Genomic DNA, 18,796 nt, shown 5'->3' on the forward strand with positions numbered 1-18,796 from the left:
AAGATGAACGCACTTTGGCCAGATTGAATACCGATCGCTGACTTTTAATTACTGTGTGTGAAACCCGAGACGACGCTGGCTATCAGGCTTGTTGATTTTCCACGCCGATTATTTCTCTTCCTCGAAGACACTGCACCTGCTCGTGGATCCGGACAGGTAAGCTGCGAGTATGGGCGCCTACATGCGCAAGACAGGTACAGATATGCGCAGGGTGTATCTGGAATCTATCTTAGCGTTGTTCGACTACGATGCAAGGTGCTCGAAGGGTCCAGCAATCAGTGCTGTTCATTGTTCGGGTCATGGTTATGTCAGCGTCACTTCTGACGAGGAAGGAAAAATAATTGAAAGACGAAGGCTCGCGGTCAAGCAAAATACAAGACAATTTACTCTCAGTCTTCCTTGACCGTAAGCATATTTATTTTGTGTGTCATGTTTAACTCTGGAAGGATCGTGAGTCATTGTAATGAAAGTCAATTATACTAATAAATTATTTTAACGAAGACACTAGTTTTACTATAAGAAAAATAAAAAATAATATGCATAAATATTTCATACAAAATCACGAGGACTGATAGTTTATATTGTAATTAAGAAATCTTGGCAGTTTGTATTATAATTACAAAATTTTTTAAACGATGACATATAATATATTAGCATAGTTTGAAATAATATGATTATGAACTGATAAGCCTGCATTTTAAATTGTTACACAAAAAACATTTTTGTAACAATTTAATTTAATTAATACAGAATTTTGTAGTAACAACTGTTTCTTATTAATCCAATTTTTTATTCATTGATTATACAAGATTATTTAAATAGTGGCACTCGTACTTATGTTTTGTTGAATACGTTAATAATAATAATGTTAAATTATGTTTACTGCAGAAGATACATTAGGTTACAGTTTCACTTCTTTTCCTCTCTGTCTTCATTTAGTTTCGTGATATTTGTTTTATATATTGTAACTTGTTTAAAGTCGCAAATTAAAACTATGAAAATTATTGGATACAATGAAGAAAAAAAGGAATTTATCTGTTTTAACCAGTCAGGTGTAATTGACGAGTATACTTTAGTTATACGAGTAAACACATCACACAAAGTATTGTATATACACTATCACTATCGTGCATAGTTTCTTCTTTTATGTCCAATTAAATTATTTATGTTTTAATTAAGTCGTGTACAAAACTATTTTCCGATTACTTATCTGAATAAATAAATAAATGAATCAAGGGAATTGACGAACTACAGTCGAATTCAGACGCACTTAGTTTCAAGTGAGACAGGAAGAAATTCTTGAATGTTGCTAAATTATTCAAGGATTCTCTATTGGAACTTCAGTTGGTTCCGATAAAAGTAGCATTATCTAATTCATAGTACGCGGATAGTTGGAAAGGGAGGTTAAGGAACGTTGGGAGGATCGCCACCGCAGTAAATAACCTAAGCAACCTCGGTGTAACGCGATCTGCTGATGCCTTGGGAGGATCAAGTCGGATACGCAGGAATATTAAGGCGAGCCGCGGGACTTTTACCGCAATGAGCCATTTAATACCCGCCATCGTGTGTTCGCGACTTTTGAAATTCGTGGAATAGCTGCTTCATCCCCGTGGATGCTATTCGCCATACCTCATCGAACGTCCACGAGAAAAGTTCCTGATTTCTCGCGATGGCGCACGGCGATTTCTTTTTCCCCCGGCATCTCGTACTTGTTTTACCGACGATTATCACCGGATAGCTTAACCCTTTGCCCGTTTCGCATGAACCGTTACCAACTAGTAACTGCCTAGTTACTGTCGTGCGGCACGAATTATGTCCGAACCTATTGGGGTGGTAAATCACGTTCGCCAAGGTGTGCGACGATTTTTCAAACGCCCGCGATTTACAGCGCGAGCTTGACCCGCTGGGACTCACTTATTTTTCAGGTGAGCTGGAAAAATCAAATTTCGACGCAACGCATAGCGAATCGACCGGCACGACAGCGGTGATTTATGCGGGCTGTTGGACTGAGAACTGCTACATGCTCTCGAATGGAGTGTCGTTGCTACAATATTCCATGTTTCGGGACTAGATTTGATCATTTTAAAAGGGAACTTTCGTTTTCAACTTCTGACTGATATGAACCTTTAACCGCCTTAATAACTTAAAGCTGATATCGGCATTTCACTTTTGGGTACAATTATAACACATATAAAACTGATTGAATTTTGTAAAATGAATTTTTTCTAGTAAACATGCTTGGTTTGTATAAATACGAGAAATTGGAGGCAGAAACTTTCTCACGTCGATTTGTGGGCAAAGGAGTACTTCATATGACTTTTTTATTTGTTCAGTTTCTCTTGAGAAGTAACCAACATACTAAAGGGTTTTTTCTTTTCAATAACAATGTTATAATTATATTATATTATTGCATACAAAAAGAAACTATTCAACAAGAAATTAATCATATACGAATTTTCTGTGAATAAACTTTAGGAGATAGTTGATAATTGGATAAATACAAAATGTCAAACCTATAATCATTAACGATTTCCCTATATCGTGTATTCGAATGCTACCTGATAACAGATCAAGATCAAGAAATGTATGTGCTGAGTGTAATAAAGGAGCACACCAAGAATATTTTCAACTAGAGTTTTAGCAATAATTTTATGCAAACAAGCAATGCACGAACAAAATTTATTTCTGTTGATAGTTTGCTTTGTACAAAGCTAACGTAAAAATGAAGAATTGTCAATAATACGTAATACGAAAATAATACAAAGAATATGAGTTAACAAGGTACACTTGGTTCCTAGTACATCTTTGAACTCTATATGAAAAGCATGCCAGTAGTAACCTCACAATTACAGAATGTCGGAGTGTAATTAAAGTGGCAACCAAGAATTCATTCGTAAATGCTCGAAGAAGAATATGAAAAACTGGACGGAGAAAACCTTAAATTTGTTAAAATTGCAATTAATATACCGTGCGAAAATAGCGGAATAAATTTAATTGGAAACCAGTGTGCAACTACGATTGAATTCGATATTAATCGTGATCTACGCTATGTGGCGCACGTTTCGATAAAAATCGGGATTTTTATTGTCTCTATCCAGTAACACGATAAGAGCAGCAAATGTCGTGCGTGCGTGCAAAGAGCCACGACGAGATGCTAGGACGATCTGGTAACGAGTCGGCGGCAACGCAAAGCGGACACGATCTCTGATCTGCGATCTTGGATCTCGGTAAGCGGCTGGACTCGCTAAGCGCGCACGAACGTGCTGGATCGCTTGGAAACGACGCATCGTCAACGATGACGAGAATGACGGGGTGAATGACGATGACGACGCGCCGCCGTGACTTGCGTCGATCGCGATCTTTTGCGATCGTTCCAGCCAGCTGATCCGACGAGATTGTCGAAGATGGGCAAGATTCTTATCTAGATAAATATCTCGAGCATTATCTTGTTCTATTTTAATGTCAGTTTCCTATTCATTTGTTTTAAACAAAATCGACTGAATAAAAAGGAAAACATTCCTTTTTTTTATTAACTGATTATGTTTCTACTTACAAGGGTAAACAACAAGACAAAATTTACTAATTCTTGTTGAAGTATATGTCGAAATTTTGTACATACACTAGTCATTGCATCGATACTGTATCATAGTTTACATAATTTAACCCATTCGCTGCCAACTCAGAAATGTCTCGTAGTTCAAATTGCTCGCAATTACTCAAGAGATAAGTTTATAGCTTTTTGAATAACGATTTATTGCGAAAGAAAATCGTAAATTTTTTTTTAAAGCAACAAATTTAATATCACTTTTTATTATCAAAATAAGCAGTTAGATTACACATCTGTATTAAATCTTGGCGCTCAAGACAAAACGCTTTAAATTTGCATAACAGGGAATGGGTTAAAAGGATTTCCAGGATTCTTTTTTCTAATATTAGTATACGCTTGTCAGCGTAGTCGTGGTGTATGTGCAATTAAATGACATTATCTTTCACTTTTAATTGTAATAATGTGTAGTTTTATTTAAAATTTAACAAGTGAGATGTATTCTATATCATTTGCTTTTTACTAAAAAGACAAAAGAGTAATGCAATTTTTGGAAAACCTTTTATAAAAATTAAAATTAAGATTGTAGAGTGAAGTATTTCGCACAGAACGAATATAAATTTCAATAATCATACAAGTTGTTTTTTTTATATAAATAAATATTTCAGCTATTTTGAGTAAGAGTATATTTATTATATATTATGATAACCTAATCTGTGAATATTCAGAAAATGTACTCCTTCTAAATAATGTATTTCATATTAGAAACTTCATATATACATGTGTCATCGCAAAATTAAAATTGTCAATCCAATAAATGTCACTATTACTATTATATTACTATTAGTTCGTTTTATTCGTTATCTACCGTTATAATAAAATTTTGCTCGTATACAGTAGTCTTTCAGATAATCATATTAGCAATAGAATAGTATTTTTATTCAGCAATTTCTTTGCAATTTTGCACATGTGACACTACCGATTAGGGTTGTTATCTGACTGCAATGCATTAGAGTTTCGAATACTCTACTTTATAGTAGGTACTCATAGGTACCGATTTAAAATACGTATGTATCATTCTGTCGTTCATAGTTCCACTAATACAGATCTACCACCGTGCTTGACGATTGGCATAATTATGGTGGATTAAAAATAGTCACTATACTGTCTTCCCTAGTAATCTCGAACACAATCAAATAAATAAGTACAGTTTCCCGAGGATTGCAACGTCTACATTCATTCAGCAACGTGAGTTGTCTAGAAATACAAATATACATAAAGCCAGTATATTAATTCACTCTAGAAATTGTTCAGCAAACGCAGAGTTCTAGTTCTAGTATATTTCCGGTCTATCAATCCATCAGTCGTTTCCAACTATAAAAAGACAGAAAACTAGACCATACAGCAGCACTCGGCACTGCTGTAGACATTTCCTGTTGAAAGCGTATTTTGAGTTAGAAGAATTGATCAAAGTAGCGTTACTGACAACAGTTTCAATCAACATTATAGAATAATGAGGTACGATTAGTTTCTTTCAACGATTAAGCAATCGTTCGATCTAACCTTGTAATTTTTTTATGGGAAACTGTTCCGTTGCGAAACCCGTATAATTAATTACAGCAAATCATTTAACGAATACGTTGCGCGCGTACAACGCTATTATTTATGAACAGAATAATTATGGATTTTTATGAATTGGACTGACGCGTATCAAGCAGAGTTTGTTTGCAGCAGGTGAATGAGTCACCGACTGCACGTGAGCGCACAATAATACGACGAGGTGTTTCAGTTATATGAGATATTCTATTAAGATAAAGTGCAACGCGTTAATGCTTTGGATTAAACTATTTCCACTTTGTTGTACGAGTTTTCAAAGTGTCTTTGGAGAAATAACGTCTCGATATATGTGGCTGTTATTGGTGATACCCAAAACTATAGATATGTTGAAATAACACGAAAATTAAATTTAAATTGTAAGATGTAAAGAAATCATTCAACATAAAAGATAATGCAGAAAGTCGACTTGAAAGTACTTTTCCTTATTTTATTTTTCTCTTGCGCGTTTCGTGACAAAATTCGGAAAAGGTCTATTTTTTACCTAATTATAGTATTTGTAAGGAAGAATAATGTAAAACCTTCTCAGATAATTTTTCAGCCCTTCTTAGTAGCATTTAAAAAAATATTAAAACGTAGTCAATGAAAATAAATAACAGTGATAATAGTTTGTAGATAGAAATCTATTTAAAGGAATTTATAATAAATTCAAATAATATCAAATACATCATATATAACTGATACTTTAATACACTCTTTTGATGTCCTTTCTGAAAATTATTAGTATTTCTTCCTTCTCAAAAATTAATAAATGACTGCAATTTAAATTTAATACATTAATTTTGTTGACTAAGTTTGTGTTATCACTAGACTGCGGATCTTTATGGATTTATAGGAAATTTGAATATGCAAGAATCTACACAATGCAAACAATATGCAAAAATACAAAAAAGATTGAAAGTAAAGTTCATATTATAATATTTGCAGAATAAAATGAACTCCTATTTAGGTTCAATTTTTGTAGGCACGTTCGCGAACATTCTATTTTGCATAAAAATCCGCAGTCTAATTATCACAAATAAAACTCAAATTGAAACGCAATACATAAATCTGATGAAAGTGCTGCACAAGTAATAATTTCTCATTCGAACCACAATAGACCATAAGTTTAAAACGGCCAAATCAAGATCGTGAATCATTCTGTGCAATAAATGATTCAATTACATTGTTTGTCAAACGCAATTGAAATTTCTTTTCTTAGAAAGATCTTGACGCGAGTTACAATTAATTTACCTGAATCGCGATTATTTGCTGCTTCATTTGAATTTGTTTGCTCTCACTTTCCTAGTATAATCTTCCAGCTTTGCCGCCATCTTTATACCGCGTTCGCTCTCACGACAGACTTTAATTACCCTCGCGTTAATTAGCGCGACGCACGTATTGCGCGTAACGCATAAACACCAGCCCCGTCGACATAGGCACGTACAAGCGTAAAATCATGGCTCGATCGATCGATCGATCGATCGTAGTTCCACTTCTTGCTGCATAGTTTCTTTCTATACGCGCGCGAATGCGAGTAGAGATCGGCTATCTGCCCAGGAAATTAAGTGCCGTGAAACGATTGTATTTCATCCAGCAGCTTTTACGACGAAAGAGGAGGGATCGTTACTTTCGATCCTGAAACGTATAATCTTTTTTCCAATTTCTGTTCATCGTCTTTTGTGTTAAATTTTCACCAGCGATGTCAATATTCTCCAGTTGCATCATTTCATACGAGGTGTGCTCATATATCTACCTTCCATATATGTTTGTATAAATGCTCCTTATGTTTTTCTTTTTTTCTTTATTTATTGTCCCATCAGCTTGTAATCCATTAGCGGCCACTGTGAGTTACATGTTCAACTTTTATATAAGTATGTGAGTCATAATATAATTAAAATAAATACGGGATGACTTATGGTTGGAATAACTAATTCTTACATCTAACAATAATTATAAATATTATTTAGCATTAAACATATATTTTAGGAGGTTGTAGTGTTTTGTTAATTCTTGTTTATATTTCTTTGGATATTTTTGTCCTTTGTGAATAAGATATATAATTTTTTATATGGATTTCTTGTCATTTAAGCTGGTCTTCAGGATGGTTGGTTGATTTCGTATTTCTCGTATAATATTATGCGTTGGACATTCTTCTAGCATATGTTGTACTGTGACTTTTTTATTAAAATTTGTACAGTATGGTGTTCGTTATTGTTTTCTTGAAATATTGATATCGCTGTAACTATACTTCACTGTTTTCCTGTATAGGAAAAGTCAGTATATGTATCATATTTTGATTTGCCTTACATTGTTATTTGAATAAGAACTCTTCAAGGAAACATACAATTTTCAAAATTCGTGATCACAAAAGTTTATTTTGTATGACAAAGTTCACCAAATTTAAAATCCCCGCAAAAAGACATTTAAGTCTGTTGAGAATATATATGTATCCGTTTCTTAATTATGTGTTTGTGTGCCTGGGTATGGAAGTATGTGTATGTGTTTGCCCGCCTTGACCTTATAAATATGTATTCTTTTGTTTTAAGTCAGTCTGTCTCGACCCGTCTATAGGCAACGTTTTAAGAATAAATATACGCATATATTAAAACCGTAACAAAGTCCAAAGGGATAATAATTATATCTACAGAAGGTTAGCAGTTAAAGCAACATGTCACAACAAAGAAGTTGGTTTTTCCGAATTTCTACTTTACTACCGTACTAAGGAGTATTTACTTGTTTTTGCCCATTCTGAGCAACTTAAGCTACGATTTAAGCTTCCATGACTTGGGACCCAAATGTGATGTTTACATTTCGCCCGAACAATATACCACAATCCAGGCTCGTGATAATCAGTTTTGGCCCGACTATCCGACCATGAGTCTCACACGTGGTTGTAGCGTAAGGAATGAATTTCGATAGATTCAAGCAAAGCAATACAATAACTCGATTTCTTTCATTCTGTTACAGCACCAATTGCCAAAACTTATCTGCCGCTCGAAGAAGAATAGATTCTAACAGACGACAGGGATGATCGGTGAGTCATACGCCGAGAACGCGTTGAAATAACATCTTCTTTAAAGGAAACCATTCATTATCGAAGTCAAAAGCCCGCGACGGAAAAATCCTCTTTCTCTCGAGTTCGAACGAAATCTCTAGCTCGCCTCTTTTCCCCTCGAAGACTGATCGAGTCTCGCGAGCCGCGTCGACGAAAAAACGGAGAACCCGCGGCAGCTCGTTGTATGAAATTCAATGTCGATCGGGCTGACATCGGCTTTGGGCTTCTACCGCGAATCGAGGGGAATCTCAAGATCGATCGATCGTGATTTCGAGGAGAGACGCCGCTTAAGGCGAGACTCGAACGCTGTTCGTCGCTCCTCCAAGGCGCGGAATCGCTGCCTTGAGTTTCTTCGGGATCGTCGGCCTTGTACGGCCGGCACCACGACGTGGCAGGTGCAACCTCGACGACCGGTGGGTCCCTTTTTTTCTTACCTCGACCCTTTCCATCGCGTTTCTTCCTTCTTTTTTTGCCGGCGTCCACCGGTTTTCGTCTTCGCGCTCACGAAGCCCCAGCGAACAGCTGACCGCGGGCCAACCTTGGCCGACTGATTGCACACGGAATCCCGGTATCGAGTACGCCGAGCTATCGATCAAACGTGCCCAGAGTTGCGTGCACGCTCCAACCTGCAGGCGATCGTTTCTTCGTGGTAGCACGGATGTATCTTTCTCGGGAATATCATTGGGTCAGGCTATAAATTCCTGCGGTTACCTGGCATATAGAAAATTTCGTTTACCTCTTCTAAAAGTATTCAACGAAAATAAATGTATTGCACGTTCTTCATTCCTACTTGGAACTTGTTCCTAACGATCTGGATATTTCTGGATACCTTTCTTGAAGAATTTTCGGGTTTTATGCAAGCAATTCCCTTAGCTATTTTAGTGTGACGTTTTATTCTTTCAATTTTGTGAGTTGTAGCATTCTAATATACTTATGAAGTAAGCACATGTGCATTGATACTAACAGACAATGGTGCAGTCATGACTATGTACTAATGGCTTGTAATTTTACCTAATGTAGACCGATAGCGGTAAACAGTCAGGTAAAAGCGGCACCCTCAGTACTCGAAGGCGCGAGATTGGAGAAAATCCCAGCGACGCGACGCTGACTTTGACGCGTGTTGGCGAGTCCCGTTAAAGGACTAGAGCAGGTCAGCTAATGCAATAAAAATTTGGAAAAAGGGGAAGTTGGAGAAAACGTAGAGTCTTGCAAAAGGAACAAAGTCAGTCATAGCGTAGACCCAGTCCGTGAAGGGTCGTAGAATCTCGCCGCGCCCATTCAACGACACATTATTTTTAACCGTAAATACAGATATCTCATAGAATAGTAGAGACGGAGTCCCGACTCGTTATTTCACCTCTTATCAGCATCCTACAGTTCCCTCAACGCTGTTCGGTCGAATCAAAGCCTACAATAAGTATCCTGGAAAAACAGTTGCTTTTAGAAAAATGACGAGTGGCTCACATTCTCGAGAGCAGAGTTGAATTTATTTTTTTTCTGGGGCATTCTCTACATTCTTTACCCGTAGCTCATATTTCTATATTATTTATCTGTACCTATCACATTTGTTGTTAGATACATAGACAATATTATGCAAAAAAGATATCCATTTCCATTTCAACAAATAAAGCAACTATCGATTGCTCATGTACCATTGCGCTTATAAAAAAAATATGGTCTTACAAATATAGCACTGTTTGAACCATTCATATTTTGCCTTTGAGATTTTTGTCTAAATGCACTAATAATGGAGTTATGACTTTTCATTATTACTTAGCTCACCCAGTAGGGTGATCCAAATATACTTATGAAGTATCACATATGCATTGATACTCTAGTAAAAGAAATATAAAAAAGATATTTATTTCGTTACACAAGAGTGCACATCAAATTTATTTTATGTTAAATGGTGTTATTCAAATGTTTGATAAAATTCGTGAATTTAACTTTAACCTGACTGCTTTTATGGCATCCAAACATTTTTATCTTTTCAATAAAATGTACAAAACATTTTCTTACAATATCTCTATATATGTATATTAGAAGTGTAGCATACGAAATTCAAGAAATACGAAAAGCGAGCGTACGAAACTTCTAGAACATAGGAGGATGGCCGCCGCGCAGTGCGAGACGCGAGGCGCGGACCGCGAACTTGCGAACCTTCTCGCCTAACGACGCGACTGTTGACAACCGCGGCCGCGGATAGCAACCATGCGATATAAATTGAGGGCTCGTAGAGGCATTCGGCCTATTGGCCATTCTGGGAGAGAGGACGAGGTAAGACAGAAAATTGTAAAATATTGTAAAGCGAGAAATTGTATTATGCTCATTTATATAATTCCGTTCATTCTGAATTCCTGTTACAATTATTCATTCCCAATCCTCTGTATAACCATGTTCCTAACAATAAACCTTTGTCTGTCCAGAATTCTTTTCCTTGATTCCTTAACTATGGCTACAGAAGTTAGTTTGCAATATTGGATATCTGTTCAGCTACAAGCTATACAATTTTAATGATTGTAAGTTGTAACAACCTGATCTTTCGATATTGGATTGGTTCATATGTTGGTGCAATTTTGTAGTATATGGAAAGTTTCGACAAATATCTGCAGCATTATTATTTTATTTAAAAAATCGATATAAAAGTTATTGTATTATTATGTATATGTTACGGCGAATTTAGTTGGGATTATGCATAATCCCCAGTTTATTACATTTACCGTAACATATTACATATATATAGTCAACGTCATTACACAGATCTTCATGAAGTCCATTGTTTCCAAGAAAAAAGTTGAGAATACAGCTATGATTTTCACGCATCCGAGGTGCTTTCCCTCCTCAATCTTTCGCCCGCTACTGTACGAACATTAACAAGTTCAGTAGCGAGACGATCCATAGGTCAGACACGAGCCCGCCAGTTTCACGTTACACGTCTACCAAGTTATTTCGTGGATAGATTTTCTGGTGCGAACTACCAGAAGACGCGTAATCCTAGCGTCAGTGTTCTGTTACGAGAAACGTCAAGGACATCGTATCGCCTTTAATCGGCTTACACCCAAGACCCTAATCGAGTTCACGAAGAAGCGCGAGCAGATGCCGGCTTATGATTTCTCGCGCGGGTAATCATTACCACTCTCGCTTCAAGGAACAACAAAATCACCGCGATCCTGAACGAGGACGATCGTGGAATCGTCGAATCATCTTATCTTCGTGCTAATGCGTCAGCGCTCCACGTTACGTTAGCCTCGCTATGCTGCTATTTAGTCCTTTCCATCCAGGTATTATTAAAATATATCATCCCGTGTGTCGAGCGTGTCTGTAATCGCGACGACATTTCCCAGACGTGGAATATACGAGCGAGGGTACCGATGAGCCACTTTCCAAACAGGAAAAAGGACTGCAATTTGGATAATCTTGAAATATTACCGTGAGCGAGAAATCACAGAGCGGATACTCCGTTCCTACGCATGCTCGATTTCCTCGTAATTAGCACTGGTCTTCGTGGAAGTGGTCTTCGACTTTTTCATTCCTATTTCCAACCTTCGCGATAAATAAAGTTGCAAAACCTAGACAGCAGGTTTCACCGAACAGAACCACTCGTGCAGAGGAATGGGGAATAAGTAATGCAATACGTGTGGAACGAAGCATTTTAATATATTGATTCATGTATATCTATATATCATAGAAAACTATGTTGCGTTCATGAATGTTAGTAATTTGAGGATAAATATATTGACCCACTTAAGTAATATCGAATTTTTAAAATACTGACTCAACATAGTTTGCCACTCAAGTATAGATGTGTTCTGGTGGTTATAGAAGTGTTACAATGTGTAAATACGTTAGAATATTTTAAATATTTCTGATTGGTTATTTTCGTAATTACTGGCTCAAGTTGTAATAGAACCATTATAATTTTGTTTTCAAGCAGAAGGGTGGCTATCAGACGAATATACATATATAACGTATATAATTCAACAGTCTCCTTAAATGCACAAGTTTCTCTACGATAAATGGACAGTAAGATGATCCGAGCTCGGATATCTCGATGAGACGATGCTAATGCAACGATCAAACTTTTTTTATTATTACCGTTTTTGTTGTAAAACTGTTACCATCATATTCTTGACATTTTTCTGATTAAAATAAGACCAAACACGACGTATTTCGCAACACATTTACTACATATTCTCACCGAAGTAATCTCGGTGTTGGTCGCCATTTTCACATGTCGCTCCGTCCTCTTCTTCATTCGCTGTCCTTCTCTACACTCGAAGATTGTTGGCAAAACAGTAGAAGATACAGTAACGTCTGTAGGAGGCATGCAAAATCGGAGACCCTAAACATTGCACTTGAGGTTTTTATATGTTTACACTTGACACGAGTCGAGCGTCAAACGTAGAAAAGGATGGATAGTGAAAGGAGAAAGAGGTCCGAGGAAAAAAAAACACTCGACAGAAGCGTATCAATCGGTGAGGATCATATTACACCGGTGGTCGCTACTCGGGCGAAACTATGGGCAAAAGAAATAAGAATGGGCTGGCAGAGGAGGGGTTGGTATCTGAGAAACATACATAGTGTCCCAGGCTAAGTGATGCGATGCTCTAACTCCAAAACTATCGTCTGAATGCAAAATTTCAAATATGGAAATTGCATGGTAAAATAGGGCTCATGTTTCAGCGAAAAGGAATTTTTATTAACTTTGTTATTTAACGAGATATGATGGTCAAGTTTCGTTTTTCAAATGGAACTATATATTTTTTTTACACCATGCGATAGTACTTCTCAAGACGAATTCATTAAGCTTTAATGTATTCACCCGATTTTTATTAGTTCTCAAGCTATATCGCGTCAAAGTTTGCTAATTTTCAAGGAGAAAACTTGGTTTGGCCCCGGGCGGTCCCATTGATGCAGTAAGCACTATGCGGTTCTTGAAATCGATACGGAGGGTCTCGTTTGGGATTCTAGGCCCAACAAAGGAAAATGGGAAGAATCCCAATATTCTATTAGGTACCGGAAAAAGTTCGTGGGGATTTTAAGAGAAAAATACAAATACTCAAATCTGTTTGAAATCAGGTTTATTCAACGAAATAATCACCATTTATCATCAATTTCATCAATGTCTTCATCAATTTCTTTGTAATAAGTATCTGCAGTAATAGTCTGCCACGTAGAAGAAAATTAACGTGAACGATATCTCGTGTAGTCCACCAAACAGTGATCAGCACCTTCTTCGAATGGAGACTCGGTTTAGGTATGGTTTCTGTTGCACGTGACCCCTTCTGAACCCAGTGGTGTGATCGTCGTACATTATCATATTCCATCCACTTTTCATCACAAGTTAAAATTCGATCGATAAATTCGATTCTTCACATTCGAATACTTGAGCAAGCTCAGAACATCTTTTTCTTGGATTTCAACTTACGTACTCGATGAATTTTTCGTCTTCGATGACAGATAGACGCCCTGAACGCAGTTCGTCATCTACCGATTCATTTCCTTCGTTGAACCTTTTAAACCATTTCTGTGCGGTTCTTTCACTAACAGCACCTTCCCCACAAACGCTACAAATGCGTCTTGCTGCATTTGCTGCTATACTGCCAAGTTTAAATTCATAAAGAATAAAAGCACGAATTTTTACTCTTTCGCTGTCCATGTTACTGTTCCTATAGCTACACAACAACGAAACAATTGAACTTCACAGAGCATGCATACCAATTACAAAGATCAAGCTTTAAAATGAAACCAAATCCATGTCTTACAGTTGTCAATTACCACACGAAAATCGATATATAGTTACAATTAACGAATAAACCGCACGAACTTTTTCCGGTACCTAATATATCACGTTAAATAACAAAGTTAACAAAACTTCCTTCGCTCTGAAACATGAGCCCCATTTTACCATGCAATTTCCATATTTAAAATTTTGCATTCGGCAGATAGTTTTGGAGTTAGAGATCTGTATCACTTAGGCTGGGACACCCTGTACTTGGGCTGAAAACCTATCACATTTCGCATGCAGAATTTTGAAATAAAATTATGTAACCAAATATAAAATTTCCGTCCCACGAAAGAAACAATATGATAAAGATTTCTATTTTCCAATTTGAAAATCTTCCGAGTGGAAACTCATAATCATTTACAATAAAATTATTAATTTTAGTCATAAAAATCTGAAACTGTTTTGAAAGTATAACATTCATTTTATTCATAAAGAATACAAGAAATATTACTTGTTTATTGAAACGACGAAGACGATCATTTCGGTTGGAACAAGAAAATCGTTTAAAAATCGTTTTGTTCTCATTGCTAGCAGATTGTCGTAGAAATTAGTAGTTCGTAACACGGAACACGGGCGCTTGACGACAAATAGAATGCGAGGCTGCGTTATGTACCATTAATTGAAAATTTCCTCGATATCGGGTAACAAATGAAGATTTAAAAATGTAAAAATTCCGCGTAATAACAGGTTCGGCTACGTGCACGACGCAGATACAGTGGCTCGGCCAACTATTATTAACATCAACATAATAATCCCGTCGACTTCGAGGGAACGTCAGCTCCTGACTTTTCATAGTACTCTAGGCGGAGTTTCCTGCATTCTACGAGTTCGTAATGCGAAAATAATAAGCTGCGTTTTATGATCGGAAAACGTACATGCAACGTTAGAAACCGATGTCTGAAAATTGGTCTGATTTTTTTCAAGTACACGCCTTCCACTATCCGTCGATATCCATCAACCGATTTGCTCGTCAATGCCTCCAAAGCCGAAACGTTCTTTGTTTCTCCATCGAAGAAAATAAACGTCCCGACAGCGGAATTATACGTTTCGCAAATTCGCGACTTTCGACTCCGACGTTTTCAAACGTAATGCAAACAAGCAACGGCAAATTAAAAGAACTGTGATTAAATCGGACGGAAGCGCTATCAATAATAACCGATCTCTCTAATTGCTTTTCTATAAAATCGATTACAGAGGCCGTGATGTGTAGCATTCGTGATATCTAAATCGACATCAGTCAAATAAAATACGAAACCGGCACTGACAGGAGATATCGTTAGGTCAGATGGAAAGTTGCATCGTTTCGCTGCATCTATCACATTATCAGACGCTGCGATACTAAAATGCATCGATCTTAATCTTCATTAATAAGATAATATTCGTTATTTTCTGCAAGAATTTTCTACTTTCGCAACGGTTCTCGTATATTTGTGAACATTTCTTTCTTTAGGATTAATGTATTAGTATAACAATGTTTGGAAGTAATTGTTATTATTAAATTTCGGTTTCATGCATTCATGATATAGCGAATATGACACATGTATGCTAAACATAACCGAAAGGTATATGTGTGCACTTAATTAAAACGAAGTATTAATATTATTATATTAATTCATAAAATATACTCTATATGCATTATGTATATTTCTGTATGTTTACCATGTTAATACGACATAAATGTATAAAATCTGCAGTATAATATTACTGTCATTCAAAGGAATTTGCAAAAGCCAATATGTATAGTGCAAGAATGAATTCTAAAAGTGGTTCAACATAAGTACCATGTAATTTATTTATAAATTATAACTTAATTCTAACCATATCTAAACCTTATAGTACATAAATATTTTTTTATCTTTAAGAGATCGTTTTTATTGATTTTTTAATTGGATGCATTATATAGTAGAAGATTGGTTGAACTTCTAAACATGTTTCAGTAAAATTTATTACTATCATCGCGTAACACATGAAGTTTAAAATAAATTATTTAACGTTATTGATTCTTCTACTTTAGTATGTTTTTAATATGTAACCATTATGTTTTAATTATCCACTTCTAGATAATTTGTTTTGCTAAACCAAGTTTTTGTTACGAAATTATTAAGAAAAAGTTTATTCTCTATATTCTATACGCGTATTACAAATTTCACCGTCTTGAAATGAAATAACCAGTCGAATGAATGCACCAATTCGACTATCTTCGTGATTTTATAGGTAATAGCTCGATAACAGAGCATTGTTCTTGATTTTCTTGGCGTAGGTGACTCAAAGCATTGCTTACAAAAATCACCCTCAAAAAATTAATTATTTTTTTTCTATGCTTAATAATTGGTTTAAATTTTGGAGAAAAATATATGAAATAAAGTTAATAAGCATCTATTTTTCTCGGTTGTTATGTAACCGAGAAAGAAAATGAGAAAGTTAACGACGTTTACCATCATACTACCCTTAAACGAGGGGGTAGCGATCTAAAATATTACAGAAGAATGTTTCAGACGAGGAACATTATTTACCAAGCAATAACACCAAGGATTGACGTGGGGGCCATTTGCCCATGCTTACCTTGTTAGACCCTTTGCATACAGTCAGTTAAACAGCCAACATATGACCGAAACCCAAGATTCTCGGAATCGTAATTCTCCTCGCAAAGGAAGTAACCAAGTACACAAGGAAAAGGGTGAAGTAATAAGAAAATTATCTTCAAATACTTGTTATTAACCCACTGGACCTCTGCCAATTGGAATCCACCCGTACGGAACCCGTACGAGTCGAGGAACACAGAAACGGTTCACGGTATTCAGAATCGAATCGCAACGAACCTCGGGCCCGCTTTTGCACGCATTTCCAATTACTCTGGCCGCTACCTGCTCCGTTCGAACGTTTATCGAGAGTAGGAACAAACGACTGCGATTTGTCACTGGAATGAGTTACGGGAGCCAGGCCAATGGAAACGCGGTGGTATTTCGGCCTTCCTCGTGAAACGCAATATCGCGCGCCTGGAGCCGAAACGGGAAAAAGGAGCGAACGAGAAACAATAATAAAGGAGATAAATCGCGACGGGTGAAACAACACTGGGGGCATTTATAATGCAATCGCGGTATCGTGTGCAGCGTTCAGCGCAATTAAGCAAGGGAACCGAGGAGACTCCGCTTAACGTGTTCAACGTACGATTTTTAATAGACAGGGTGGCGGAGTCACGAATGTGTACTAATAGCTCGTGATTTTACCTACGTATGCTAGAAAAGCGGTTGCTTTTTGGAAAAATTACGAATGGCTCACATTCTCGAGAGCAGGGTGAATTTATTATTTTTCTGGGGCATTCTCAATATTTTTTACTCTTTCCTCACACCAATATCTAATTTATCTGTGCCTGTCGCAATTATTGTTGAATACATAGACAATATTACGCAAAAAAATATGCATTTCCATTTCGACAAATAATGCAACTGTCAATTGCATATACACCATTGCGCTTATAAAAAAAATATGGTCTTACAAATATAGCACTCTTTGAACCATTCATATTTTCCCTTTGACATTTTTGTCTAAATGCACCAATAACGGTGGAATGTATTTATAACAAGTCGAAATATTAGAATGTATGAGAATGTATGCGAATGTAAAAATATCTATATCGAATATCAACGATACTATACATGTTGTACAGTTTAGAAGATAAGGTGTACTTTCATTTAAGTTTCAATTCTTTTTCTGCAACTGTTTATCCATAAAGTTAAATTGTCTGGAATGAGAATTCAAGAATATATTTCAAATTATAACTATCATAAAGCTGTTATATTTATAATAAGAAATTAAAATTAGAAATTAGTATAATGATCAGAAATTGAAATTGAACGTCAGAATTTCAATTAAAAATATTAAGATTAAGATATTTACATGTTATTCTTGGAAGATATAGAAAGTATTAAACGCAATGTAATGACAGACATTTTTATGTAACTATTATCTTATTTCTATTACTTTTATCTAATAGCTTCAACACTTTGTAAATATTTCATATAAATATTTTAGAAACTACTACTAGTTTCAGACTAGATATAGATTATGTTTTCGTTAAAAGTATCAAGTAACTTGTAACTAAGAACTTCGTATTTTTGCTTTCGCCAAATCACTAAAAGAAAATAAGTTATTCAGACTCTCTCGAATGCCTCGCTCTGAATAAGTACTGCTTGTTGGAGGTTCTAGTCACCGGATATTATAAAGCTGCTGCTAGTAAGCCACTCATAACAACCCACTGGGGCAAGTGCTGTAACGTAGACCTGCCAGTCGGCAACGTCAGATTAGATATATCAACGAAATTATCCATAAAGTACGCCAACGAAAATGTGTAAAGGAACCCTATATCGATTGCTAAAAAAAAAAGTCACCGCGATAATGAACGCAGCCGCTGTAACAAGACGACGGATCATACTACACGAATGCGGGATACGAGTTTCGTAAAACCAGTTGCACTCCCCGTAATGGGGTTTAGGCATCATTAAACAAGCGAAACAGGGATAACTTTGCGTAGCCATTTGTACGGTCAACTGCAATATCACCGGCAACGATTACACGTCGTTAGCCGAGTAAAATCAAGTCAGCCTATCGACGCTTTGCGCGCTAGTAACTAATAGTAATCCCTGAAGAGAAGCGATAATACGTCGAAGAATGAAGAAAGAGAATGGGATCGAGAAAGCAAAAAACCACGGACGAAGAGAATGAAAGAGAGTATTCAAGTCATTTGCAAAATCACTTATGAGTACATTTGGTTCGTTTAGCTGCATTAAGAAACCTTTCTAATTTGAGGACAAGA

At 36.4% G+C, this 18,796-nt stretch overlaps 1 protein-coding gene and 1 long non-coding RNA gene across 3 annotated transcripts in view; one reads left to right on the plus strand and one right to left on the minus strand.

The window, feature by feature from the left end:
* Window positions 1-18,796, minus strand: part of LOC128873425 (protein cortex-like) — a 355,555-nt gene that overhangs the window by 101,009 nt on the left and 235,750 nt on the right. The window lies entirely within an intron of this gene.
* Window positions 1-18,796, plus strand: part of LOC128873427 (uncharacterized) — a 148,756-nt gene that overhangs the window by 71,817 nt on the left and 58,143 nt on the right. Inside the window, exon 2 of the long non-coding RNA XR_008456416.1 lies at window positions 8,108-8,174. This is a non-coding gene — a long non-coding RNA (uncharacterized LOC128873427). The remainder of the gene's footprint in view (window positions 1-8,107; window positions 8,175-18,796) is intronic.

This window comes from Hylaeus volcanicus, chromosome 3 (assembly GCF_026283585.1).
Source record: "Hylaeus volcanicus isolate JK05 chromosome 3, UHH_iyHylVolc1.0_haploid, whole genome shotgun sequence".
Taxonomy (NCBI): domain Eukaryota; kingdom Metazoa; phylum Arthropoda; class Insecta; order Hymenoptera; family Colletidae; genus Hylaeus; species Hylaeus volcanicus.